The following is a 27,858-nucleotide window of genomic DNA, read 5'->3' as shown; positions in this document are numbered from 1 at the left end:
TGATGGGCAACAGGTCCCCTATGGGTGGGGGTGGCAGTAGTGATGGGCAACATAGGCCCTATGGGTGGGGGTGGCAGTAGCGATGGGCAACAGGTCCCCTATGGGTGGGGGTGGCAGTAGTGATGGGCAACATAGGCCCTATGAGTGGGGGTGGCAGGGGTGCTGGACAACAGGTCCCCTATGGGTGGGGGTGGCAGTAGTGATGGGCAACATAAGCCCTATGGGTGGGGGTGGCAGTAGTGCTGGGCAACATAAGCCCTATGGGTGGGGGTGGCATTAGTGATGGGCAACATAGGCCCTATGGGTGGGGGTGGCAGTAGTGATGGGCAACAGGTCCCCTATGGGTGGGGCTGGCTGTAGTGCTGGGAAACATAAGCCCTATGAGTGGGGGTGGCAGTAGTGATGGGCAACATTAGCCCTATGAGTGGGGTTGGCAGTAGTGCTGGGCAACAGGTCCCCTATGGGTGGGGGTGGCAGTAGTGATGGGCAACATAAGCCCTATGGGTGGGGGTGGCAGTAGTGATGAGCAACATAGGCCCTGTGGGTGGGGGTGGTAGGGGTGCTGGGCAACAGGTCCCCTATGGGTGGGGGTGGCAGTAGTGCTGGGCAACATAAGCCCTATGGGTGGGGGTGGTAGTGGTGCTGGCTATTCAACCCCTATGGTGGCCTGTTGTTAGTGGCCAGGATATGATCCCCTGTGTGTGTGTGACAATTTGCGGGTACGTGTCGTTTGTTTGTGTGGTGGGTGTCTGACTTACCGTCTGCACCGTCCGCGTCTGTTCCTGATCCGATCATAGATGTACAGTACTGGTATGATCTGCGCGATGGGATTCATGATGTGTTCGTCTCGTACATGCTGCTTGGTGCTCCGTCTTGTACCCGTTGCATGCTGGTCCATCTCGTAGCCATGGAGTGAGTTCTGGCGCGAATCGTACCTGCTATGCTTCTTTTCCGGATGCTGTGATGTGCCGTACGTGGCGACCCGTCCGGCACGTAGGAAGTACGCATCGTTCTTCTCCGGGCGGAAACTGCTATGGATACTGCTTACGGGCGACTCGGTTCGGCGTTAGGGCTTACGGCTCGGACGGAGAATGGAGCTTGAATCACAGCCTACGTGTCGGTCGGAATTTTGGCAGTTATGCGCATCGTACTTCACCGACAGGACAGACCGGCTCCGAGTATGGGTCTGTCGCAAGGTAAGGCTACGAACAGCTCTCGGAGAGCTGTCCGACCCGGATCGGAATCGACCCCTTAGTAGGAACACCAATAACTAGAATAACCAGTGGTTCACTTTCTACATTCTCTACACCAATTGTTTCAATATTTTTCTTTAAATCTAGAGGCAAATATACAACTCTTCCTTTTAATCCTCTCTGTAAATCTGTAGGAGGCAATTTACCTGTTTTAGGCTCCATACGAACAATAGCTTGAAATGGGTGCACACATTGAATCAGAATAGACTCACACGTATTTAAATCTATCAATTCTGGAGGTATAGTTACCAACTCTAGATTATTATGGACAGTTCTAGCGGGCATTTTATTCTCATCTAATTTGTTATAACAATATTTACAAATACTCTGATCAGAACCCAAATCAAAACAATTCTCTACCTACAAATACGTTGCAAATTCCTTCCACTTATCATTATTTTCTCTTTCACTTTTTGAATACAGATCAACAGTCCTAGTCTGATTTTTATAGTGAGTCCGCCGGCAACAAATACAAGAATAATTTGGCCTTTCACCTGAAACCACTTTAAACTTTGTAATTTGTTCTTCAAATTTTTTTGTAGTAGTGTGTTGCACATTCTCCTCAACATTTTGCTCTATTAATGTGTCAGTCTCTGCACTCTCTTGTCCAGGAGCAAAGTAACAAAACTCAATTTCATCACAAACCTTCTTCACATGTGATAGTGACCCACGCAAAAGAGCACTGTTCAACTCATTTAACATTAGTGCTGGACTTTTTGCGTAATAAAATCTTCTGACTAACTTCTGCATTTGATAATGATGTACTACTAACATCCTGAAATGATGAAAAACACTTTGACATACTTTTCTAGAAAGACAAGCCAGAGAATGTCCTTGAAAACCACTATTTTTTCTCACTCTGCAAAGATCTAGTCCTTGCAACATCTTAATCTTTTGTTTAACACTTTTTTTTACTATATTCTCGTAAGAAATTGCGTAAAATTCCTGTTGTATACTACAAATACTACTGCAATCCCATGTATACACTGGGGCTTTAGGACGTCTCCCTAGAACTTCATCAGCTACCACTTCTTCTACATTTCTGGGAACCATCTTCTCTTTGTCAATTGGACAACCATTTCTAACCTCATAAGCTTGACCACTGGTATCAACTGCATGCAATAATTTATTGGTCTGAAAATAACTCTCTTCATTAAAGAAAGGCTCTGAACTTGAACTGTGTTTCCATTCACCCAAAAAAATATCACAAAAATGAGTTCTGTTAATTACTCTTTTCTTCTTACTTTTAGCCTTCATAAAATGGATTGGTTTATCTAGTGATCGAATTCTGTTTTAAACTAAAATGAATAATTTCCTTTTTAATTCAAAAGCCTTCTCTACAATACATTCTATGTCCTTCTTCTTTTTATAAAATAGTGCTCTTTTTTTGTATTTCTTCACATCTTTCAACAAATTAGAAACAACTCTATTGAATGTGATTTTCTTTTATGTACATTTCTTTCCTTATTGTACTTTTTTGTTGTTGAAGCATTCTTTGAACTTTTGTAGGAGAGTAGGATCTGCACTTATGTTGCCCCCACTTTTTTTCTAATGTTTACACTGGTTTCCTTGCTATAGTCTGGCTGGGACCCTGCTAATCAGGGCCCCAGCCTCTCTGTTCTCTCTAAACAACTTGGTGTGCATGTTAGATGCACTAGTGATTGGATACTGTGGTACCTTATGAGCCCCTAGTATATGGTACCTTAGGTACCAAGGGCATAGGTACTTCACAGGCCTACCAGGGGCTGAAGCATGTATTATGCCACCCCTGGGAAGCAGACTACATCTGACACCACAGGCCTGCTACTGCAGCCTCGGTGAGGTAGTGTTAGCACTCCTCACTGAGATATAGGTTCCCTACATCTCACCTTACACACACATATAAACCTATCAGTCACCCCTAAGGCAGACCCTAACAATCCTGAGGGCAGAGTGCTTGGTTTCCATGTGGGGGGTGCCTCTGCCTGAGCAGAGCCCCTCTGCATCTCTCAGAGTCTATTCTCTGTAGCTGTTTGTGGATGCGGTTAAACCATATACTCTTAAGTGCATCATAACCTCGCAGTAAATGCTAACTTTGGGATGGCTGCATCAAAACATGTTGTGTTTGGTGTCAAACGCTTTAGAATCATACCCCCACACCAGTAACTGGTGTGGGAGTATGATCCCACCCTTCTAGAGGGATAGACATGTACCCACTGTGGAAACATGGTAGAATCCTGAAGAGCCCTGGCATCACAAAATGGATGCCACCAGCACAGACACTGGGCTGCCCTCCTGCTGCTGACCGAAACTCGCAGTGGAGGAGGCCCAACAAAAGGTATCCTGTCACAGGGAGGTGTAACTGCCTTCCAGACAGGATTTAGTGTATTGGGCCTGGGTGGGTGCACTCCCATAGTGCTTTGAAGTCCTGCGCTACGGGAGCAGTAGGCTCCTCTGTGCATATGCCAGCTGAAACCGGTTCAGGGGCTACCAGCCCCTGCTCTGGCATGAAACTGGACAAAGGGAAGTGGGCGTAGCCACCCACTCCCCTGACCCTCCCATAGGAGTGGTCATAGAGCTAGTCTCTCCCTTCCTTGTAGTATAAGATAGGATACCCTTGCCATTGCAAACTAGATATCCCTGGACCACACTCTGAAGAAGAATCCTGGACCTTCGACGTTCCACTACCTTTGGAAGACAGGAGAATCTCCCTTGGAGTCAAGGAGTGACTCCCCTGCTTTGCAGGCACCAAAACTTTGCATCAACAGTCACAAACTTTCCCACTCCCACTGGAGTCCGAAGTCCCTGAAGCCCTGGAAGTAGATTTCCTGACTTCTCCAAGGCCATTGTAAGTCCCCAGTGAAGCTGAGGCATGTGGACCCCACGAGTGATGAGGAACAGCAATACCCATGTACCATGCACTATTGTCAAGTGCAACCCCTTCACGATGATCTACAAACTTGTGCTTTGGACCACGTATGGTCCAATCCACCAGCAGCATTTCCTCTGAAGATCAGAGGCCTACCTCTTCCCGAGTGACCGTGGGCTCCTGGTGAGGGTATCCTCCCAAGGCATCTTTGCGATCCCTTGCTGGTTGGCTTGTGGGTCCCCAGAAGACTTTTCTACAGAACCAAAGGGCTACCCCGATTGCTCTAGGACTGCCCTGACTCACCCTCACTGGGTGAGTCCCTCAGACCTTGCTGGTCTGCACCACTGACTTTCTTCACTTTCCATGCGACTTGCTGTTGCCAAGGCTTCTTGGCTCCAATCCGGTTGCCGACACCTCAGTGAACTGCAGACTTTGTGGAACACACTGAATCCAGCTCCTGGTCATCGTCGACGCCTCCTGGACCTCATGGCTGAAGAGTCAAGACACCCATGATCACCTGAAATCACCCAACTACTGTGGGCATCCAGCTTCCTGGCCCCGGGTCACTGGCAAGTGACTTTGAACACTGTCTCCTCTGCTTTCAGGTCTTCATTCTTCTGAATCCAGCCTTGCATTCCACCGGAAACTTCTCCTGTCTTCACTAGCAGCAAGTCTTCTTTTGCTCCCATTGAAAACGATGTCGCAATCCGACACCAAAAGACACCTATGCACCCGGCTTCCCTGGGTGAGGTAACTCCAGCACTACGGTGCTCCTGTGGGTGTTGGCTCTAGAACTACTTACCCTGTAATTGACTTGCTTGTAGACTCTCCCGAAGTATCCTAAAACTTTAAAATTCCAACCGCGACTTGCTCCATTGAAGTCTATTGGGATCCGCGGCTGTGTTCCCACACTTCATGCGTCTCCCTTGGGTCCTTTACTTACCTGCCTTGGGTGGATTAGTGAGGCCCCAGCGCTTCTGAAGGCCCTAGGCCGTGTCTCTTCTCAAGTCGATATTCCTAAATTTCTTTTTTAGTATATGGTCTGGTACGCCCCTAGGGCCCCAGCCATATTTGTGCTTAACTTGTTGTGAAATGTTGATTTGTGCATATGTCCTTGACTTCTAATCTCATAAAGAGATTAGTAGAGTGTGTCTAGTAATAAATACATATATATTTTATATATATACCTGTGTGGTGTCCTTTCATTTAGTGATTCAAGAGATTATAAGGTAAAACAAGCTGCTTTACATTCCTCTAAAGACTTAGCCTGAAGGCTGCTCTCCACAGCTACCACTAGGATAGCTTTCTTTAAAAGGTTGTCTTAAACCTATCTACCATAAGAGTCGAATTGTACTGGTGCAAGGTGGCCACTTTAACTAGTGACCAGCATATACCAGGCCAACTTCTCACAACTTTCATCAATGTGCACATTGTTTGTAGGCTTTGAAAGTTTTTTGATAAATTGTTTTGTTCTCTTACCGGAAGACTTATTCTTTTTCCCTACATGATGTTGGTCATCCAATACTTGTTGTTGAATTTTCCTCAATTAATTGTCCTTTTTACGTATTTTTATCTTTGCTGGTTTTTAAGGCATGATAAGTTTATTTTAATGATGATAAAGAATATCTGTAAAAAATAAATATATATAAATTAATTTTAATAAATATATAAATTATACTTTTCTATTACTAAACAAACACATTGTATATAAAAACCATTTAAGCACTTTCTTTTGTAATCACTAATTGAAATTGTAATTGAAGGTGTGAAAGATAAGTGTGTAGGTGGTTAGAGGACCGAATGTGTAATGGACAAGTGTTTGTACCAGTGCATGTGTTAAGGCCTGGTACATTGTATGAGTACTTAGGTACTAACTGAATGATTAGAGTTCTGCAAGGAGAGTACCTGGGTGAATTTATAAGTGGTTGAGTTTTGACGCAGTGAATGGATTAGTACATGGTGCTGAATGGGTCACTAGAGGAGTGCAAGGGGAGTGACAGGATGCTTGCTGGAGTGTATGGATACTGCTTGGGAAATTGAAGGTTTGAAAGACAAGTGTTTAGGTGGTTAGAGGACTGCATGCGTAGTGGACAAGAGTTTAAAGCAGTCTATGTGCTAAGGCCTGGGTCACTGCATGAGTACTTGGGTACTGACTGAATGATTAGAGTACTGCAAGGAGAGTGCCTGGGTGAATTTATAAGTGGTTGAGTTTTGGCGCAGTGAATGGATTAGTACATGGTGCTGAATGGGTCACTAGAGGACTGCAAGGGGAGTGACAGGGTGCCTGCTGGAGTGTATGAACACTGACTGGGGAATTGAAGGTGTGAAAGACAAGTGTGTAGGTGGTTAGTGGACTGCATGCGTATTGGAGAGGGGCTTGAAGCAGTCTATGTGCTAAGGCCTGGGTCACTGCATGAGTACTTGGGTACTGACTGAATGATTAGAGTATTGCAAGGAGAGTGCTTGGGTGAATTGATAAGTGGTTGAGTTTTGGCACAGTGAATGTATTAGTACATGCTGAATGGGTCAGTAGAGGAGTACAAGGGGAGTAGGTTTTTAAGCAGTTATGTGTCATCAAAGACATGAAGTAACCACATGCTTCTGTCACAATGGTTGCCCAAGTGCACACAGACTCACAGTATGATTCTAGACAAGCAAGACTATTCCCTGGACTTTAACAGGAGAAAATCACTAGACAGAAAGGGGTAAGGTGACTACATACATTCTACACATTTCACTACTGCACTCTAGTGTGAATGCCTGACTCATTCTGCGAATGCATAAGCAATGACTGCGTTCTAACACTACTTAAACTTGACAACAGGATAGGTTTTTAAGCAGTTATGTGTCAGCAAAGACATGAAGTTACCACATGCTTCTGTCACAATAGTTGCACAAGTGCACACAGACTCACAGTGTGATTCTAGACAAGCAAGACTATTCCCTGGACTTTAGCAGGAGTAACACAGTATTCTAATTAAAAACAAAGGAACCACATACAACACCTCACAAATTATTAACTCACCTTTCAAATTGATTTATAGATTAAGAAGTATCTGAATTTCACACACTCAGTCAAGATTTTCTTTTTCACACAGAGAATGTAGATCAACACATTCTGCAAGGTTGAACCAGTATTGGCAAACGTTCCCTCAATTTTTCAACACATATAGACATAAGCAACAAATGTCATTGCTTCCCAGTGTTTTTCAAATTGAAAAATGATTTTCCATTGGTCACAGAGAATAATACTTCTCAACTGACATCTTCACCCCTTGTCCTTAATATCAGTTTCCATAGCAACAGGTCATGCAACATTCAACTTAGCTGCCAGGTCACAAGTTCACCACGCAATTTTGCAAATGACAATAGCAGGTGTGGTTGGCTTTGCAATGCTTGACCTTATCCTTTATGCTGTACCTTTCCAGCATATGTTAATAACCAATAAGAAACATACTTTGGAAACAAAGTAAAATGCACCCTATATTTGAATGTAGAGTGTTCTTAAACAGCCAATCAAATCTCTACTTTCTTAAAAACAGCATCTTGTCCACCATTTTAGATTTTATTCTTCCACCTGTCTACCTCAGCTTCCGACATCTCCTGATTACCTATAGAAATCCCTTTGAGATGCTTTCTGTGCGGATTAATGGACACAGCTATGTTTTCTGGTGCAAAAGGTATGCTGAAAGCAGAGGTATTGACAAAGACCTAGCTTTGCAAAATGTAGACATTAAATGGATTGGACAGAGAGGATTAAAGTGGCACCAATTGATGCCATTGGTTAAATCCTTTTCGCATCTTCAACACCCTGACCTCATAATTGTGCGCTGTGGTGGCAATGACCTAGGCACTTTGACTGGGGTAGGTCTGGAAATGCTTATAAAGGACACCTTTGCAGAATTGATTTTACTTTTTCCCCAAAGTGCCTTTGTCTATTCTAACATATGCCAAAGACAGAAATGGAACTGGTCCAATCAATTTTGTCCACAGATTGAGAAAGCTAGGAAACATGTCAATAGAGCTGTTCCTACTTATCTCAGAGATTATAGGATGGGGTCCATTTACAACAACAATCTGCGTTTTAAGATGGATGGCATCTATAGGAGAGATGGTGTACATTTCACAGATGAGGGCAACAGAGTCTTTCTCAACAACTTTAGACTATGCATAGGTACTTACTTGTAGGTACCAATATCTCCCAATAAACACAAGGGCTCGTTTTAGAGCCACCCAAGATCTAAACATATAAGCTTGATGTATATTTAAAAAATATATATATTTTTTTGTTTTGAGTCGCTCACCCAGCGCGTTTTGGAGTCACGCACCCAATGTGTTCACACCAGAAGGCCGCGCTGGGAGTAGCGCTCCCAACATGCTCACACCAGGGGGCCGCACTGAGCGCCGCGCTGGAGTCGCTGGAGACCGCCAGCTCCCCGCGTCCTTTGGGAGCCGGCATTGTTTTTCCACAGTGGGAGCTGCTAACATGCAGCTCCCCCTGAACCTTTTCACCTCCTGTTAGCTAGGCCTATTGGATGCAGTAGAGGTCAAGTGCTAGCTCCCTGTGGCTGCGACGGACAGTCTCCACAGGATCTGCTGCACTTCATGTTTTATGCAAGTTTTATGAAACCCCTCAAAGGCATTTCCTGGTTCCCATTTTAAAAAGAATGAAATTTATTCAGGCCTTCCTGCCCTTATGTATCTGCAACTATTGAAAGATGATTGTATTATCTTCATAGTGGAGTTTTTAAAATCTATTGTGAAATCCAGGGCCTGTATGGATGTTTAGATGATCTATGAAGGAACTATTAGTTTTGAAGGCTTAGCTTGCGCCATAAAGTAAATATAATAGGAAGACATGTTCTGCTGGCACATTGCACTTTATGGTTACTGAATTATTTGGGAGGCTGGGTACTGGGTTCTATTTATAAATTGTGTATGGGGTTTTACTTTTTAAAGCATGTTTGAATGTATTACTGTTTTTTAGGTACATGTAATTTTTGTAACTTTTATGGTTCTCCGACGTGAAACCGAATAAAGTTTATTTGATTGATTGAGTGATTGATTGATTGAGTGCATTAGTGTGCGAATGGAAATGTGCATGGGTGCATCAATTTCCTTTTTTTTAAAAAAAGATTCATTTTATTGAGTTTTTAGTTTGTAAACAGCACAGCAAATATCAGTTAATTACAGTTGTGTATGAGGAAAAATGATTTCAATTTTTACATACAGCATTTCATTTAAAGACATTTATCAAAAAAAATCAGAAACTAAAAATTATGTTTGTTGGAGAAAAACAAACACCAAAAAAGAAGAAGAGAAGAAAGAAAAAGAAAAAAAAGAAAAAAGACAGAGATCAAGGAAGACTAGAAAATCTCCAACCAATATTCAAAAAGGGGAAATAGACACATAAAATGTATTTCGGATGGGCAGATAAACTGCGGGGATGTGTCTCGGCTATAGCTGTTTTATTACAGTAACCTAAGGCCCATTGGTGCATCAATTTCCAAGTAGCTCTGTGAGTGACTGGACCATTGTGTAAATGTGTTTCTCTGTGGGTGATTCAGTGTCTCACTAACTCTGTGACTAGGTGTATCACTATTTGACTAGATCTCTATGTGGATGCATCTGTGTCTTGTAGGTCAGTGACTGAGTTCACTATGTAAGTAAATCTGTGAGTGCCTCTCTCTGTGTCAGTCTGTAACTGGGTATGTTAGTGTCTAAGAGGGCCTGTGGGACGGTGAGTCAGTGTCTGTCTGAGTCTATGAGTGGGTGCATCAGTGAATGAGTGGATCAGTGGATACATATCTAAGCAGGTTTGTCAGTGGGTGCATTATAGTTGTGGTAGTGTCTAAGTGGATGCGTGAGTGAGTGAGTGCATTAGTACCTCAGTGAGTCTCAGACTGGCTACAACAGTAACTCAGAGGGTTATTGAAAGGATGTCTCAGCATCTATGTAGATATGGGAGTAGGTGCATAAGTGTGCCAGTGGGTGTGTCAGTGTTTGTATGGGTTAGTGAACGGAATTGTTAGTGTCTGACTAGGTCTGTAAGTGGGTGCATCAGTGTCTGCAAGTGTGGAAACACTGTCTAATTAGATCTTTAAGCAGGTGCTTCAGTGTCTCTTTGGCTCTGTGAGTGTGTACATAAGTCGATGAATTACTCCGCAAGTACAAGTGTGATTGTTTGTATAAATGTGTGAGTCAATACGTTATTGAGTGAATTAATATAGGATTATTTTTAATTTATTTTTTGGGTAGATCCGTGATTCCAGCTCAAGGTTACACAGCGGCCGTGTGACAATAAAAATATTATTATAAAGGGAAAGAAATTCATAAAGGCACCGCTAAGAGGAAAACGAAAGTGATCCAGGATAGAACAACTTCCAAAATATACACAAAGCCCCACCATCTCTTGCTGTGTCCATCGCAGACCAATAAACTGTTACTGTGTGCATTATTAGGGGACCTTCATGACCTGATGGTTCTCTTGAAGAATCTCATCAAGTGTCTTAACCAGTGTGAACATGCCAAGAGGAAGGTCCCGCAGCCATGGATGCAGTCTGTGCCATGATGCTTCAAATGTGCACTAGATTTTGGAACTGAGCAGAAGCACAACACTGCAGTTAACACGCCTGCCTTTGTAAATAAGCGGAAAATTCAGCTACCTCAATAGTGGAGTGTCCTCTCACATGGCGGAGAGAGGTTTTCCACCTCTTTGCTGCACTGCTTGGTTCCTCAAGGCAAAACTTAAAACCAAATGAAACAGAAGCAGTTATGGGACACTTCGTTTGATTACAATATAGAAGCAAGCGGGTTTGGTTGGGCACTGATGGGGAAGGTTTGTCACCCTCCCAGATCCTGTTATTTGGTCATCGTGTTGCTGGAGAGAGTATTCAGGGAAGCCTAGAAGTGCTAACTGACCACCACTGAGACACGGAGCTGGACAGATTGCGCTACATGCAAGTTCGGCATTGGGCCCTCCAGCCTCAGGTGCGTGCCGCCGCTGCCCGTCCAATTACACCGTAGGAGCGGTGGTTGGCTACTCGGACCTCCGACGCTAAACTGATCACTGATCTGTACAAACACCTACAACCCCCGCCGTTTCACTACTACAATCCGGGGAGGGAGCGTTGGCACAGGGAATTGGGTAGGACACTCAGCCACAAGGAATGGGACAAAATTGCGTATCGGGCGCGGCACTCTGCATACCACACGGGCCTTACGGAAACCTTCACTAAAGTGTCCACATACTGGTACTACACCCCGGAGAGACTGTATGAAATGCATAGACACACTGACAAGGGGTGCTGGCGGAGCTGCGGGCAGGAAGGTACCCTTACACACATCCTATGGGATTGCCCAGTGCTGACCGCCTACTGGAAGGAAGTTCTGGACGAGGTGGATGAGCACTTTGGCATAGAGCTGCCGCGCCTCCCGGCGTATGTCCTGCTGGGCCTCCCCAATGACCTAATGTACCCACTGAAGTCCCGCAGGGGTAGGCAGATTGCGATAGCGCTGGGGTCTGCGGTTCAGAACATTCTGATCCACTGGCGCACATCCACCGCCCCCTCCATCACCGGTTGGTTGCACAGACTCTGGCATGTGCTGGGGATGGAGAAGCTGTCGCTTACGGTTGCGGGGGAGATAGACCAATTTGAGGAGCTATGGCAACCCTTTCTAGCGCTGCTGTCCACTGAATTCCGGGAGCTCACCTGCCCGAGGTATCTTAGGCTTCTCAGGCTGCGGCCGCCGGTGACCCCGGCGGACTAGCTTACATGTGAGATGGGGACCCCCGGCGGGGGGGGGGGGGGCTGTGCGGGGCTTCCTGGTTAGGGCTACTTTGCTGCGGGACCATAGGACGGGGGGAGGGGGGAGTGTTGTTGTTTTTGTACTGGGAGGATGGGGGATGGGAGGGGGGGGACTGTGTTCTGTTGAGGGGTTGATTGGGGGGGGTTTTATTGCTCTGCTTTTGGGTGTCGGATACGCGCGTGGGATTCCACAGCTTGTAATTCTAGCGTTCATTTACTGTGTTCTTCCCTCTGAGCCAACGCTTCACCTATTGCCAACCCTCTGGAGATGCATCCCTTCTTCTTTGACTGTATTCCACGTATCCTGCCTCCTGTCCCCCTCCCCCATGGTTTGTTTTGTCTCAATAAAAACGTTTTAAACATAAAAATATTATTATTAGTGCCCCCTACTGTCCCCATCCCCCTGGGCCTGCCTTTTTTATTTCTTTTTTAAAAAAAACAAATGGAATAGGGACATGTGGCCCCCCCGGCCCGGCTGATTTTGGCCCGACTGACCCCACCCCCTGGGGCCCGGCCTGGGGTGTGTGTGCCCAGGGCAGTCACATTTTACATGTTGGGGACTGCAGAGGCCTGAAGGCGCCCACTGTCCCGCCTCCTGAAAGATCCACCATTGCTTTTTACACACAGGGAGCTGCTGACATGCTGGTTTGTTATGTGCCATATAGAAGAGGTAAGACACACCAGCTTGCTTCTACATCTCTCTCACATAAGAGATAAAGGGTGTGATTTGGAGTTTGGTCAATGGGCTACCCAGCTGCCTTAATACAAGTTAATGATGTTCTATAGGCAGACAATATATCTGTAACATTTATGAAGGAGCAGCCTGTCTCTCAAATACTAAATCAGACCAAAAGTGTGTTCCTCAGCTGAGACTCCTGTTTTAGATAATTCCAACCCTAGAAAATCTTCCTAGGAGTGCTTTAGCTTCTAGATTAGCAAATATAACCCCCAGAGGAAGCCTCTCTAGTTATCTGGGGGCCTGGTCAACAACAAACAAGATATACTTTTTGCCTGATGCTGGGAGCTGTGGGTCAAAGTGATCACAATGCCAAAGAATGCCTGCTCAAATGTAAGACCTACTATTAGTAATGGCACTAACATCATTAGGTCTTGTCTCCAGACCTACTATTCAATTGGTCAGTAGAAATGATTCTGCATAACCTTTCTTTGTGTCTGTACATCCCTAGCCTGTAATACAAAGAATCCAACCTATTATGGGTGTTTGGCGACGTACCCGGCACTATGAGGCCCAGTGACAATGGGAAATTCCTGTGCACTGGGAGAATTAATAGCCTCTCATTTGCTCCTTACTCAGATTCCATCAGTTCACTATCCTTCCAGCTCGAATAATGTTATCCAACCATTTTCTCTGCTGATCTATTCCTTGGCTCCTTCTAAGGTCCCATATATCTAGGGCACTGAACTTGTGCCTGGCAGAATTCTTCCTGTGTAGGTCCTCTAACAGCTGACAACTTTCGAAGGTACCCTAACAACTTGTCTGCTAAGAATGTCTCATACAACTCTCTCTCTGGATCAGAGGTGATTGGTTCCAACTTTTGTACCTTTTCAGAGTCTCTGATCCACTTGGTACCTTTCTCTTTTCCTTGAAAATCTGAGATGGTGACATTCTCTTACTGAGAAAGAAATTCAGCTTGTGCCCTGGTCAAAAAAATTAATGTGGTAGGCTTCTGGTCCTGGTACTAAACCAGGGCAATCAATACACTATGGAAGTGGAAGCCAGTAACTTGCTTTCCTCTAACCCTACATCAACCATAGCTGACTTACCATTGATGTCTACCTCACTGCTGGCAATCAGGAACTCCATGTTATCCCGCTGGCTATCAAGCCTGTGCCATTAGCACCAGAAAGCATCATGTTGTGTTTGAGATACTTCATCACAATTATCTTCTTGTAAAACCCTCTTTCACTAGGGCAGGACACTTCCTTCCGTTGATAACTGTTTCTATCACAAACCCAATAGTATTTAGACGGAAGCGTGTATGAACATCTGAGACCCTTTGCCAAAATTTCCATTTCTGCTAGTTGAATGCCACAAAGCTGTTTTGGAGATCCTCATCCATAAACAGTACACTCATTATACTGGTTGAAACTGGCACGAGGTCTATCAATACGGTGACACAATAACAAGTAGTCACTTTGGACTTTGAAGAATATTCCCACCCCCCTTCTTTTCTGTTCTTTATTTGGATCCCACTTTCCTTTTTGCCTGTGTCCTTCTTGTCCTCTGTGTACTCCTTTGTGCCTTTTCTTGGCCCTTGCTCTCCATTTTCAAACCAGTCTATTGAGAATTGTTGTCTTCCATTCGCTTGGAGCTGTATTGCTCATGCCCTTTGTTAACCCTGTTAGCTATATACCTGTCAGTCACTTTTGTATTCATCTCTGTAACCATTTATGACAGATATTGCTGAAGTGGATAGAATACTCACCCTTGATTTGCTCTGTCACCATCAACTGGTAAAGTATGAAGATCATTGCCCTCCACCCCTCTAACTCACTGATTCCATCAAACAACAAATAATAAAGCCATGTTTCAAATAAAACACCATACACTCTCTTGATCTCTTTGAATCTTTGAAGGCACTTAGCTAGTTTTAGATCAGACCGTCTGTTCAGAGCTTTCTTCATTCACTCATAGGACTTTTGATCAGCAGCAGGCATCTTCCAATGACTTTCTTCTACGGGCAAGCAAAACGTTAAAATGGCTTCCTTTGACATATCATTCAATATTTGTACTCTACAAGTGATTTAAAAGTTTAGAAACCTATCAAAAATATCTTTGCCTTCAACATACATATTTACAAGTTTTTCTTGAAACTTGATAGGTACTCCTTCTCAGTTGGAGTTGTAGCTAGATGCTGCCATCTGGAATTTTTGTTTTTCTAAGGCTATATTCTCCCTCTCCAATTCTTTTTGTTTCTCTTTTTTCTTTCTTCCCTTTTCCCATTCAGTCACCTCTTTCTCTATTTTATTTCTTCTTAGGCCTATCACTCGTGTTGCTGCAGCCTACAGGATAGACTGCTGTCCTTAGTGTATACTCTTTCCTTGCCATGCGGTGGTCCACCATTTTGTGAAACTAGTGGGTGCCTCACAGACAGACATTTTTTCTTTGTTTATCCATGTGCTCTTCCTTGCCAAGACATGTGCTATTTTGCCATTCTGTGAAGTTTGTGTGTGTCTGTGTGTGCTTGGTGTGTGTGTGTGTGTTTGTGTGTGTTTCTGTGTGTGTGATGTTTGATTAGTAATCCTTTTTTTGCACTTTTAAAAGTCTTGTATAGTACAGGCATTTAGGAGCCCAAAGATATTTTGTAAAATTTTCTTTATACATATATAGAACTGGGAACCCGGTCTAACTACTGGACCTCGGACACCAACTTCTCAGTACACTATTGGACCTATGGACTCTGACTGGAAGAACGACTGCTGTGCTCCTGAAACTACTGCCACTCTGCTGGACTGCTTCTTTGAAGGACTGCTGCCATGATGTGCTAACCTGCTACTCTCCTGCCTGGGTGAGAAGGAATGGACCTCCATCCCTAAACCTAGGACCCCAGCGGGACTTAAAGGGCTAGTTGGCTGGTCTCCTGATCAGAAGCCTCATGGACATAACAGGGTTACAGCAACCTTGATGTGGACCTGAAGGTGCTCTGTCTGGAATTGACACATCTCCTCTTCTGCGCAGCACCACCCTGAGCAGAACCGACACATCACGTTTGCGGCATGTACTATTCGGCGCAAGGTCTTTGTACTGCAGTACATACGCCCATAAGAACCGCCGCTGCATGACGCATCCCTGATGTAGGTCCACACATCTTAGACTCTTATCTACGGCCTCAGTGACGACAAGGACTTGTGCATCACAAGCTCAACACCGTCTTTGGAACCAGCCAGTGCATGGCTCATCCTGATACAGGACTCTATATCCTTGATGATGAGGCTGGACATCACATCACAGCCTCACAGGGCCTCAAAAACATTGTATCCTCGATATGGGATCCCGCAACTCTTTCCAACCAGGATATAAGGTGCTCTAGTTCAGCGGGCCTAACTGGGTTCCTGTAGCCAGCCTGCATTTCATTGCAGTCAGTCCGACCTTGTGACTTTCCACACTTGTCGCTTTGTGCTTTTTGGCAATATTTTCACTTAAATCTTTGAAATTGCATGTCTCTGATTCTACTGATTGGATTTTTGTCGTTTTGGTTTTGATTTGTATGTTGACATTTACTCTATTTTTCTGAAATGGTGTGGGGTTTTTCTTGTATTGTGTTTTCACTTTATTACTGTTTGAAGTGATGCATGAATATTTTACACATTGCCTCGAAGTTAAGCCTGTCTGCTCTGTGCCGAGATACAAAAGTGTTAAATACAGGTTTATTTGGGGTTGCTCTGGAGTTCAGCCTGACAAGGATTGCAGCTGCTGCTTGAGTAAGGTTTTACCCCCTCAACCAGTAGCCCAATTTCTTAAACTTAGCTTACCTATACTTACCATGCTTGGTAAAGGCAGGAGTGGTAAAGGCATAAATGCTTAACTGCATGGTAAAGGCTATGTAGTATACATTATATCTTGATTTAAGCGCCGCCTTTGACACAGTGTCTCATCCGGTGTTATTGACGGCTTTGCATTCATTGGGGATTACTGGCCCAGCTCTCAACTGGCTCAGTGATTTCTTGACCAACCGAACCTTTCAGGTTTTTTCATCTGAGGCAGCGTAGAAAACTCATTTATCTCCTTATGGTGTCCCCAAGAGCTCTATTTTGAGTCCTCTATTATTTAATATTTATGTTAAGCCACTGGCAACTTTTGCTGAAGAAGTGGAACTGTCTATTTTCTCCTATGCTGACGATACTCAAATAATGTTTTCTTTGTCGGCAAATAGGTTTTCAGAATCATCTTCTCTTCAGACAGGGCTTAGGAAAATTGCTGAATGGATGGAGGCTAACTCATTGAAGCTCAATGGGGAGAAAACCGAGGTCCTTATTTTGGGTAAGAATGTAGACCTTTGGGGCCCCCAGCACTGGCCACCTGAAATGGGGACTCTCCATACACCTGCCACTCAAGTTCGCAATCTGGGTGTGATTATTGATGATCAACTCTCAATGAAGCAGCAAGCGGTAAAAGTGGCTACTACCTGCTTCACAATCCTGAAATGGCTCAGGAAGATCCTTTGGATGTTGCCTAGTTCTACTCAAGAAACGGTAGTCCAACCACTTATCACATCCAGATTGGACTACGGCAACATCCTATATTTGGGAGCCAATAAGGATGTGAAACGCGACTGCAATTGGTGCAGAATGCAGCGGCTAGGCTGCTTTGCCAGATTCCGCGAATGACTCCTGTCTCCAGTTCTCTTCGTGAACTTCATTGGCTCAGGGTCGAGAGTCGTGTAAAGTTCAATACCCTGAGCTATATGTTCAAGGTGAAGTCTGGCAGTGCACCTCAATATCTAAGGGCCATTGTTCATTCTTATCTTCCTTCGCGGTCACTCCGTTCTGCTACCCAGGCTAAGTTTTTAGTACCTAGGATCAAACGTTCCCATCTGGGTGGTCGATCCTTTGCTTATTTAGGTCCTCTTCTTTGGAATTCTCTTCCTTTACTTCTTAGGAAAGAAACTGTTTTCAGCAACTTTCGTAGACACTTAAAGGCATGGTTATTCAATCAATAGGTTTGTGACAGCTTGGCTACTTGTACTTTTTCCTGCACAGTGGCGCTGGGAAACCTTTTTTGGTAGCTATGCGCCTTATAAGATTAATAATAATAATAATATATCTCTATAAATCTTCAACACATCTAAGGGGTTTATTATGATGTCGGGCGGATCACCACCGCCCGCATGGCGGTGGCGATCCGCCCGCCATCATGCCCTGCCCGCCTCCCATTTCCCCCAGCCATATTATGAAGGTGGGGAGTACCGCTGCGGACGGGCAGACCGTCCGTCGCTTCTCGCCGACCGGGTGGAAAAGGGTTGAGAATGGTGGCTGTGTCTGCTAGACACCACCATACATATTACGATGTCAGCGGGAAGCAGCCTTTCCGTGGCGGCAACAGGCATGCGGATTCCTCAGTTGGAGGCCTGTTGCAGGCCCCCAGGATGTTAGGGGATTGGGGGGCACATGGGGGTACCTAAGGTACGCACCCGGCATTAGCATGGATGACGTGGCAGGCACCACGCGGTGCCTGCCACGTCGTGCCTGCAAATGCACAAATGCCTGTTTTGGATTGCGGCGGGTGCTGCTGACAGCACCGTCCGCCGCAATGCAAAAAATGAGGAATGCGACCGCCAGTGTGGCGGGTGCATCCTAATTGCACATGCAGGACCGCTGCACACATAGCGTGTGGTCTCATTTCTCTGGGCGATGGCGGGCGGACAAAGTCCTCTCGCCATTGAGATAGACCCCTAAGTATTTTACCTGAAATCTTGATTATACCAATGTCTCAGTTCTAATTATGAAGCTTAGAATTATTGAAAAGTATTGACCAAATAACAGTGTTTGAAAGATGAGAACCAAGAGGATATGTAAACACAAACTCACTAAGTACAGATGAAATAACAATTGTTGAAATAAAATAAAAATCATGCAGATCCTCTTGTTTCTTGATGACATTTCTTTCACAGATACTCTTGTTTCTTGAAGACAGTTCTGTCACTAAAAATTGGAAAGTTTAAAATAGTAATCAAGAATCCAAATAATTAGCATGCAGTGTCGCTAAAACCAAACCTACTAAAAAAAAATATTCTAAAAAAAACACTGTCTTTCAAAATTGTGGCATCTTTGAATGCCATCCTGATGGGATCAAAGCAGCAAACTGAATGCATTTTCTACAGAGGATTCTGTAGAAAATGAAGAAAATGTGTGGTTTCTGTCTGTCATAAAATGTATGGTTTGTGCTCTAGAAAGATAAAATAAATTCTCAATCTTCATACTCATCCATGTCAGGAAAACATTTGATAAGCAGAGTAAGAAATGTACTTCCAGCACCAGCAGCAACCTATCAATTAACTTTCAATTAACTCTCTAGCGACCAATTGCGGCTTCACCACAGAGTGCTAAAGAGCCACATAGTTCTAACATTATGTATTGAAGATAAAAACGAGGCACTCCTGAACGCCATTTTGTTGGGTTAGATGCTGCTGAATTGAAAGCCTTTCTCAGAGAGCAGCCAGAAATAAATGAGAATTGTAGAAATTAATACAGATATGAAATCACAGGATTTAAAATGTAAGGGAAGGTATGGGTTTTTTGTAATGTGAAGGACAATCTATTTTTAAAAGGGCTACTAATAGGTAAAGAGAGAGATTACTTCTTAAGTATTACATCCCTTTTCAGTATCTGTTTACTCACCCTCCCCATCTTTTAAGTCAATTAAAAACTCCCTAAATTCAAAATAGTAACATTTTGATAGACAAAATGTGTGTGCAGCTGGTGTTGGTTGCTTTCTCAGGAAGGGATGTTTGTTCAATTTAGAATATTATTAGAAAAACAGAAATTCAATATGAAATTAAAGGATAAAGTGATGTTACAGTTAGGTCAGGTGCTAAGACCTCAGCTTAAGTTAGCAAAACACTGGGGGCCCGACTTACAAAGATAAACTTAAACCTGAAGTCTATGTTGAGACCTAAAGTCTAACTTTAGACCTGAAGTCTAAGTTAAGACTTGAAGTCTAAACTTAGACTTCAGGTCCTAACATAGACTTCAGGTCACAACTTGGGGCTGTATTTATGAGGCCAGTTGCATCTCACTTGCACCAGACAACATGGTGCATGTGCAACATAACTCAAAAAGGAGATTTATGAAGTGATGCAAGGCCACCTTGTGTGGTCCTGAGTGGCTTCATATAACTGGAGTAACTCAGCGTTCTCATGCAATTCCCATGGATTTTTATGCAATCCTAGATTTTCAAAAACTGGTAAACGTGGGAATGCGTTAGAATGTTACCCCTCACCAGGGGAGGTGAAATGAGGAGAAATATCTTTATTTCTCCTTGATACTTCTTCTTTCTATGTATGTTGCATTCTGCAGCACACATAGAAAGAGGAATATTCCTCAGTGGATTGTTTTTGTGCAGGAAGTTGCCCCTTCCTCTACAAAACAATCCTACATGCAGCAGAGGCACCCTTCACCATGGTTCAAGAGTGCCTTCATTGGCTCGAGGCAGCCCAATGTGCACCAGTGCTGGATAAAGGACAGGAATGCACCATATTGGGATAAGTATAGTGCATCCCTACCCTTTCTCTGTGACACAGCTCAGCACAGCAAGCTTACTTGCTGAGCGGCGCTCCATTACTTTGCCATAAATATGGCCCTTAGACTTCAGGTCTAAAGTTCAACTTCTGTTTTAAAGTAAGACTTTAGTTCTAAAATTAGACTCTAGGTCTGAGTCTAGTCTAGTCTGGTCTAAGTTTACCTTTGTGAATGTTCTCACAAATCACCTCACTCATGACATGGTAAATGGCGTCATTGAACACATCGTTCTTTATATTTAAAGAACAATAGTGTTCAAATTTGCTAATGAGCCTCCCAGGCCCTCAAAAAAAATAAAGAAAGGTGTTTAACTTGGGGAATTAGTGCATATGGAGATTTGGGCAAGTATGTCATGAGGACATTCTCATGCGTAGATTCAAATTTAATAAATCATAAACTATGCTTGTATTATGAAACTGAAGTAAAAAGTGATTAAATTAACCTAATACTTTCAAATGAATGATCTTTGGCATGTTTTCCTTTTACTTGTTGGCATTAAAAACTGATACATACTAAGAAAAGTTGGAAACTGTCTTTTTCTGAATTCCCTTCTTTGGGATATGTTTACTGATGTGGAGCAGCAGGTGACATGCCTGTCTATATTTTTGTGCAGTTGCCCTTGACTCATGATAGGTCCCTGAAACCCTCACAAAGGTGGATTTTATTCCACAAAGGACCAACACTTATTGGAGCCTCATACATGACCAAAGGCAGGTTGGCACATTCCATATATCAGGAGCGGGTCATTGTTTATGCAGACGCTTGACTAAACAACATTTAAAAGGGGGCAACTGGGGGGTTTTGATCTGTGCAGCATTCCCTAATGTGGAGATCCAAGTGGGGTACACTGCACAAAGGTAGCAGATTTCTAAATTTTAAATGTAATTGAATGTAGCCCAATATCTCTGAGATGGTTAGAGTATCTTCTCCCTCTGACTATTTTTGTAACAGGCAATGACTTGCTCCTTAGAGTATTATTTTACTTGATTACTCATTTTATTAATATCTTCATATTTTCAGTTATTTTGATATATTAGGTAAGAATCACTAACATAATATCATCAGACACAATATTGACCTACCATATTATCGACATAAAAATATCGATTACACTAATATCAACAACATTTACTTAATTTAAAAAATACACTAATATCAACGCCAAAATATCATCAGACTTTGATATCGATATCAATATTATCGAACACTAAAATATTGTTATCTAAAGTATCGAACATAGGGGCCTATTGGTATGGCGGGCGGATCGCCACTGCCCAAACGGCGGTGGCGATCCGGCCGCCATAAAACACCAGCTGCATGCACATTAACCACCGTCATATCAGTATGGCGGGGAGTACCGCGACGGAAAAGGGTTTGATATGGTGGCAGTGTCTGCTAGATACCTTCATTCATATCAAGATGCAGGTGGGAGGCATGCGGATTTTGAAGTTGGGGGCCCGTTGGGGGCCCCCAGGATGTTGGAGGTGAGGGGGACACATGGGGGTACCTATGGTAGCCCCCTGCAATTGCATGTACAACATGGCAGGCACCGCGCGGTGCCTGCCACGTTGTGCATGCAAATGCACAACATGCATTTTTGGCATTGCGGCGGATGATGCAGGAAGCACCGTCCGCCGCAATGTTAAAAATACAGGATGCGCCTGCCAGTGTGGCGGGCGCATCCTAATCGCCCCCACGGGACCGCCGCACTTATGGCGGGTGGTCCCTTTTTACGTCAGGATGGCGGGCGGACAAAATATACATGTCAAAAATATCGATGACAATAATATAGATAGCAATAATATTGTTCTTTAAAAATATCGACATCTTCAAAACAGTTAAAATATACAAAACTTAACACCACAAATATGTTATCAATAAACATATATTGCATACAAAATAAATCAAATACAACCTATTTTAAAAATATTAAAATATATAATCCTAACATATATTATAAATAAACTATTAATAACTATAAAAATATTATAATTAAAAAATATACACACATTATTTAACAAGAAATACAATATAATACACAATTATTGGACTAAATCTGAAAAAAAACCAATAACTGATTCTTAATTAGCATTTTTCATATATGGAAAACAAAGACCAAAACAATTAATCCAATAAATGATAACCATTGAAATACACACACAATTAAAATAAACCAATCACATTAAACAAACAATTAATTAAACACTATATAAAGAACTAAAAATTAATCATTATATTACACCTCAAACCAAAAAGAAACAAGAAGGCGAAACTCTGCCGGATTGCTGCCAGAAATCAGGACTTCATTAAAGAAAATTCTATTTCCTACTTATGAAAGTAAGCAGAATGCCATTTGTAATCTAACACTACTGCTAATCTTCAACAACAACTTTTTATAATGGATAAATAATTAATATATATACTTTACATTTATGTCTCCTCTACAGATAGTTCCCAAAACATCCAAACAGTTACAGAGCAGTGTGAAAAATCGACTGAGAAATAAAGTAAGTATTAAAGGTAATTCTATTAAAACAATTACCCGAAATACCCAACCAAAGCCCAACTTTTTCCCAAATCCCTTACCTCGTGCACAATTGAACAACATTTTTACAATTATCTTTTTTCTGCCAACAGAAATATCAGCAAAAAAAAACCTGAAATCAAACAACAAAGAAAGGGCATCTGCATAGAAAACGACCTCAAATTCAACATTACATAAATAACAATGTATATGTATTAATAAAAAAACCTGTACAGTATTCTTTTTTAGTAATTTGTAAATATATTTTTCTTAGAATTTCAAACATCACAATGACTGAAGGCGCCCAATTCATAACTTCACAGAAAGTAAAGTTTTTACTATGCTACATGGGGTATGTGGCTATCCAAGAAAAGCAAAGTGGACTGGAAGTAAACTGGAAATATTCTAATAAGTGTTATGGGACTGCTACAACTAAAGAAACAATTGATCTGTATGTTTAGGAGCATAAACATCATCCTAATGTTACTGAAATAGTGATTAGAAATGCTCTAGACAATATAAAATAAGCTAGCACTAGCTCTCAAAAATCTACCATTGAATTACTGAAGGAAATGCTGCCCAAAGTACCTCAACATGCTACTGGCCAAATGCCCTCTATTGCTACCTTGAAAAGAACTATAGCTTGAACGAAAAAAGTCACTACCACCACCACACCTGCTCCAAACACATTTATAGAAGTAGAAATTCCCCCAGAACTATCAATTACACATAATGAAGAACCATTTCTTCTTTATGATAACCACTCTAAAGATAAAAGAATAATTATGTTCGGAACTGCAAGTAATTTGGTAAAACTTCAACAGTCAGAAACCTGGATGATGGATGGGATTTTTTAAATATGTCCCAAACCATTCTATCAATTATACACTATCCATGAACTATACCAAAATAATAACATCCCTTTTCTCTACGCCTTACTACCAAATAAACAAAACTCCACCTATATGGAACTACTATCTAAAATTAAGCAAGAAACCAATAATTATTTCCCCCAAAAAATAATTATTGATTTTAAGCAGGCAATGATAAATGCAATCCTAAAAACCTACCCACACACAGCAATTCAGGGTTGCTACTATCATTTTAATCAATGTATATGAAGACACCTTCAGAAATCAACACTAAGGGGCTCATTACGATGCCTGACGGAAGCCCATCTGTAGTGCTAACGGTGGCGGAAAACGTTTTTTTCCCGCCCCTGATGCATATATTGGGACCACCATATTACAATAGGCCAACAGAGGCCATTCACCGTCTGACCCGGGTTTACCGGCTCCGTACGTTTTCTCGGTGCGTAAGGGTGGCGGACGGAGCCTATAGAGCAAGACCGGCGTGTGGAATTAAGTTCCGTCCACTGACCAGATAACAAACAGCCCTTGCCACCGCGGCGTAAAAACCACCACATCGCCGATGGCAGAAGCACAACTAAGGAAAGGAAAAGCTGAACCAGAACACATCCAGACCAGCTGAACCACCATGGATCCAGCGCTACAGGCCTTTCCGCTGTTCTACCTGGTGCACCTCCAGCAGATAAGACGCCGCCGTGCCCTACAGCAGAGGTACGTCGAAAACATCTCCATGCATGCAACCCTGTACAACTACAACTGTCAGCGAGCGTGCAGGCCGGGCCGGCCCCATGATGTATGTGGCAACCTGCCAACTGCAATATGCGAGGACCACCCAGTTCACATGAGTGACAAGCTCAGGGCCCCTGAAGGCAAGTGGGCCCAATGCCATGCCCCACCGATGCAGAGCGCATACCCCGTGACTTTCAAAATCCGCTGGTGGCTCCCATTGACAGATGGTGTATTCGCATAGGCAGTGCCACACCGTGTCAGCCAGGAAGTGGCATCTGCAATCCTGCATCACTCAATTGGGGCCAATACGGGTTTACACTGTGGACGCCAGCTACTGCGCCTATCAGCAAATCATGCATTTGTCTTGCCGCCATGCAAATTTCATCACACACCCCAAAACATCAGCCGAAAGTGATGTGTGCACCCAGATAAGGCATCATAGAGTGTGACCTTTGATTCAAGTCTGCACACACATGACTTGTCCAAGAAAAGGAGAGTGACATTACATTCTTTGTCATGCCTCATGGTCAGCATGGCCCTAAATGAATTAAGGCATCCAAAAGACCAAAGGGCTCTCGCACTGTACCAATGGAGTGTAATGAAACTAGCAACCTGTTAACACTGCCTGTATATCTCTTGCTATGTGCTTAGCGAATCTTTGTTCATGGGCCGTCTTCTGAAGGGCCAGTGATGTAGGCTGCCAAAATCAAGGTGTACATTTTTTGCAAATCAGACACACTGGTAATCCCTAGTACTTACAACACACATACTGTGTGGCATGCAGTGTGCCTTGCTGCCATTGGCTGTAAATGTCTCACACATGTCATAGGAGTGCACATGTTTAGTAAAAAATCATCGCCTGGATGACATCATCTGTCATTTACAGCCATGTGTGCATGTATACACAATCCATGTGTTTATGTACCTCATGAAGGTGAACATGCCAATGTCTGTCACACAAAATCCCCACACAGTCACGATGTACTGACCCCATAATGTTCACATTTGTCTGCCCACTGTACTGAATATACATGTATCATTGTCCAGCTGACACTCACTGCCCTCATTACGTAATGTCATCGTTTATTGTGGGACTGAAGTCTGAGACCGTGCAGTGACAGCAGCCACATGCAAATCTGCATAGATGATGCAAAACAGAAGTGCTGTGGTATCAACCACAGGGCAGACCAACCTTGATGTAGCAGTATACTATAAGTAATACACATCAAGCAACTATGGCTGTTGAAGTAGTGAGTATGTCAATTGAGTGAAGAAAAGTAATGTCTCTATGCGTGTCACTTGTGCATGTCACATTTCCACGATTCAAGGCAATGTTGTGCTTGTGTGAGTCTTGCATAAGCTGTGTACCACATCTCACATCTTTGACTCATCTCATGCATGTGTACCCTGGCAGGATATGTAGGAGGAGACCACATATCTTTTGACATGTCCCACACCTAGCGATGATGGAGGACATCAATATCATCAGGACATTTTGTTTGTATTACCTCACACTGCGAGAGCTGTGTGCTCATTTGGAGCCCCATTTGAAGCCAAAGTGAACTTATCCTGCTGCATTGACTGCTACAGTGAAAGTGATGGCTGCACTGCATTTCTTCGCCACTGGGTATTTCCAGTACACGGTGTCCATTGCTGGTGGGATGTCACAGCCCATGTTCAGCATGGTGTTGCGTGACGTCCTGTCAGCATTGATGCTGTACAAGGACAGCTATGTACACTTTCCGAGGCGGGATGAATTGCCAGCTGTGAAGGGGGATTTCTTTGATCCGGGAGGCATCCCAAATGTGGTGGGAGCTATTGACGGAACCCACATTGGCATTGTTCCACCACAGGCACGTGAACACATTTATCGTAAACTAAAACACCACCACTCCATTATTGTGCAAGTGGTATGCCAGGCGGTCAGATAATATCACAAGCCTGTGCAAAGTTTCCTGGTTCTGCACATGACTCCTACATCTTGCGGAACAGCAGCATACCACAATTGATGGCTAATCTGCACCCCGAGCGGGCCTGACTTGTTGGTGAGACTGCTGTGTCAATGACTGTGATGTATGTGTGACATGCAGCTCTCATCACATATTCTGATTGCAATGTTTGTATGTGTTCCTCACAACTAGGTGACTCAGGGTATCCCAATCGTCTGTCGTTGATGACTCCACTGAGGAATCCTACAATGCCCGATGAAGTCCACTACAATGATGCCCAGGGGAGGATACTTTGTGTGGCAGAGCGCACTTATGGACTGCTCAAGTCTAGATTTATGTGTCTAGACAACAGTGGTGGTGCACTACTCTACTTCCCACAGAAGGTGTGTCAGATTGTAGTTGCCTGCTACATGCTACACAACCTGACCTTGTGCAAGAAGATCCTCTGATTCTGGACGATGATGAGCAGCAGCAGCCCCCTGCTCAAAACCCACACATGCCCAGTGACAATGACAGTGGTGAGGAAGAAGCCCTTGACGTGCGTCAACATCTCATCGCCAACTACTTCTGCTGAGTGTAAGTTAACAATGAGCGACCATGGCTGAGTCTGTGTGCTATGCTGTTGTCTCCCAAACTTTGAGGATTGTTGCAGGGATTCAGTCCACACACATAACTATGCGCAGGATTAGAGGACTTGTGCAGGCCGGGACCGAGTCATCCGCCCACCTGATCACCATGAAGCCCTGGAACTAAGAGCCATAGTGCCTCACTAGCTCAATCACTCACTGTCAGTGATACAAGCGCACAGACACCCCAGGACACAACACTCCGAGAACTCACAAGAATAGTGTTAACAAGACACACCCTGTTGCCCTGACTCTAATACTTGTCCACAAGGGGTTCATTTGAAGACAAGAAACAGTTCTGAATTTATTTCAATTACCGTGTAAGAACATGCAGTATACGGCACCAAAGTATTTGAGAAATGCATTTTGCACAAAAACATTTAGCAGATTAACATGTCCACATATCATTAAGAAAGATGGTATATCAAAAAGCACTCTGGATGAAGACCCATGAACCCATCCCCCCTCCCCCTGCTGGAAGAACCCGTATCAAATGTCCCTAAACTATGGGCTTTGTCAGCAGAACACACTCCTCAGCCCATACATGGTCAAATTTACATCACATGTGCCGTGTCGCTCTTCTCTTGGGATAGTCCCATCCCCAAGTGCGGTGCACCTAACCCGCTGCCCCACAACATCTAAGAGGCACTCGTGGTCACACACAGAATGACAAGGAACATTGTTGTTCGACCACGGACAGAACGTGCAGACAGTACTCCAGGAGTGCAGAGAGAGATCAATCTCTGCGGACAGCTCCCATGTGACAGGCAAGAACAAAGCTCCTTGCAAGACTTCAAAGTCAGGAATTTACAAATGCGTCAACAGCACGATGGAAGCCGGGCTTGGGCTCATAATATGCGACAATCACCCTGACGGACACATGACAGCCTCCCCTTCCTCAGTTCTGGGGTTCCAAGCGAAACAGACAGCAGAGGTCAGCAAAGTCAAAGCTAATGCAGACAGGGCCAAAGTCAGAGATGACTGAGAACCTTT

Source organism: Triturus cristatus, chromosome 5_2, assembly GCF_964204655.1.
Source record: "Triturus cristatus chromosome 5_2, aTriCri1.1, whole genome shotgun sequence".
Classification (NCBI taxonomy): Eukaryota; Metazoa; Chordata; class Amphibia; order Caudata; family Salamandridae; genus Triturus; species Triturus cristatus.
The sequence above is the reverse complement of the archived record's forward strand: the minus strand, read 5'-3'. Positions refer to the sequence as shown.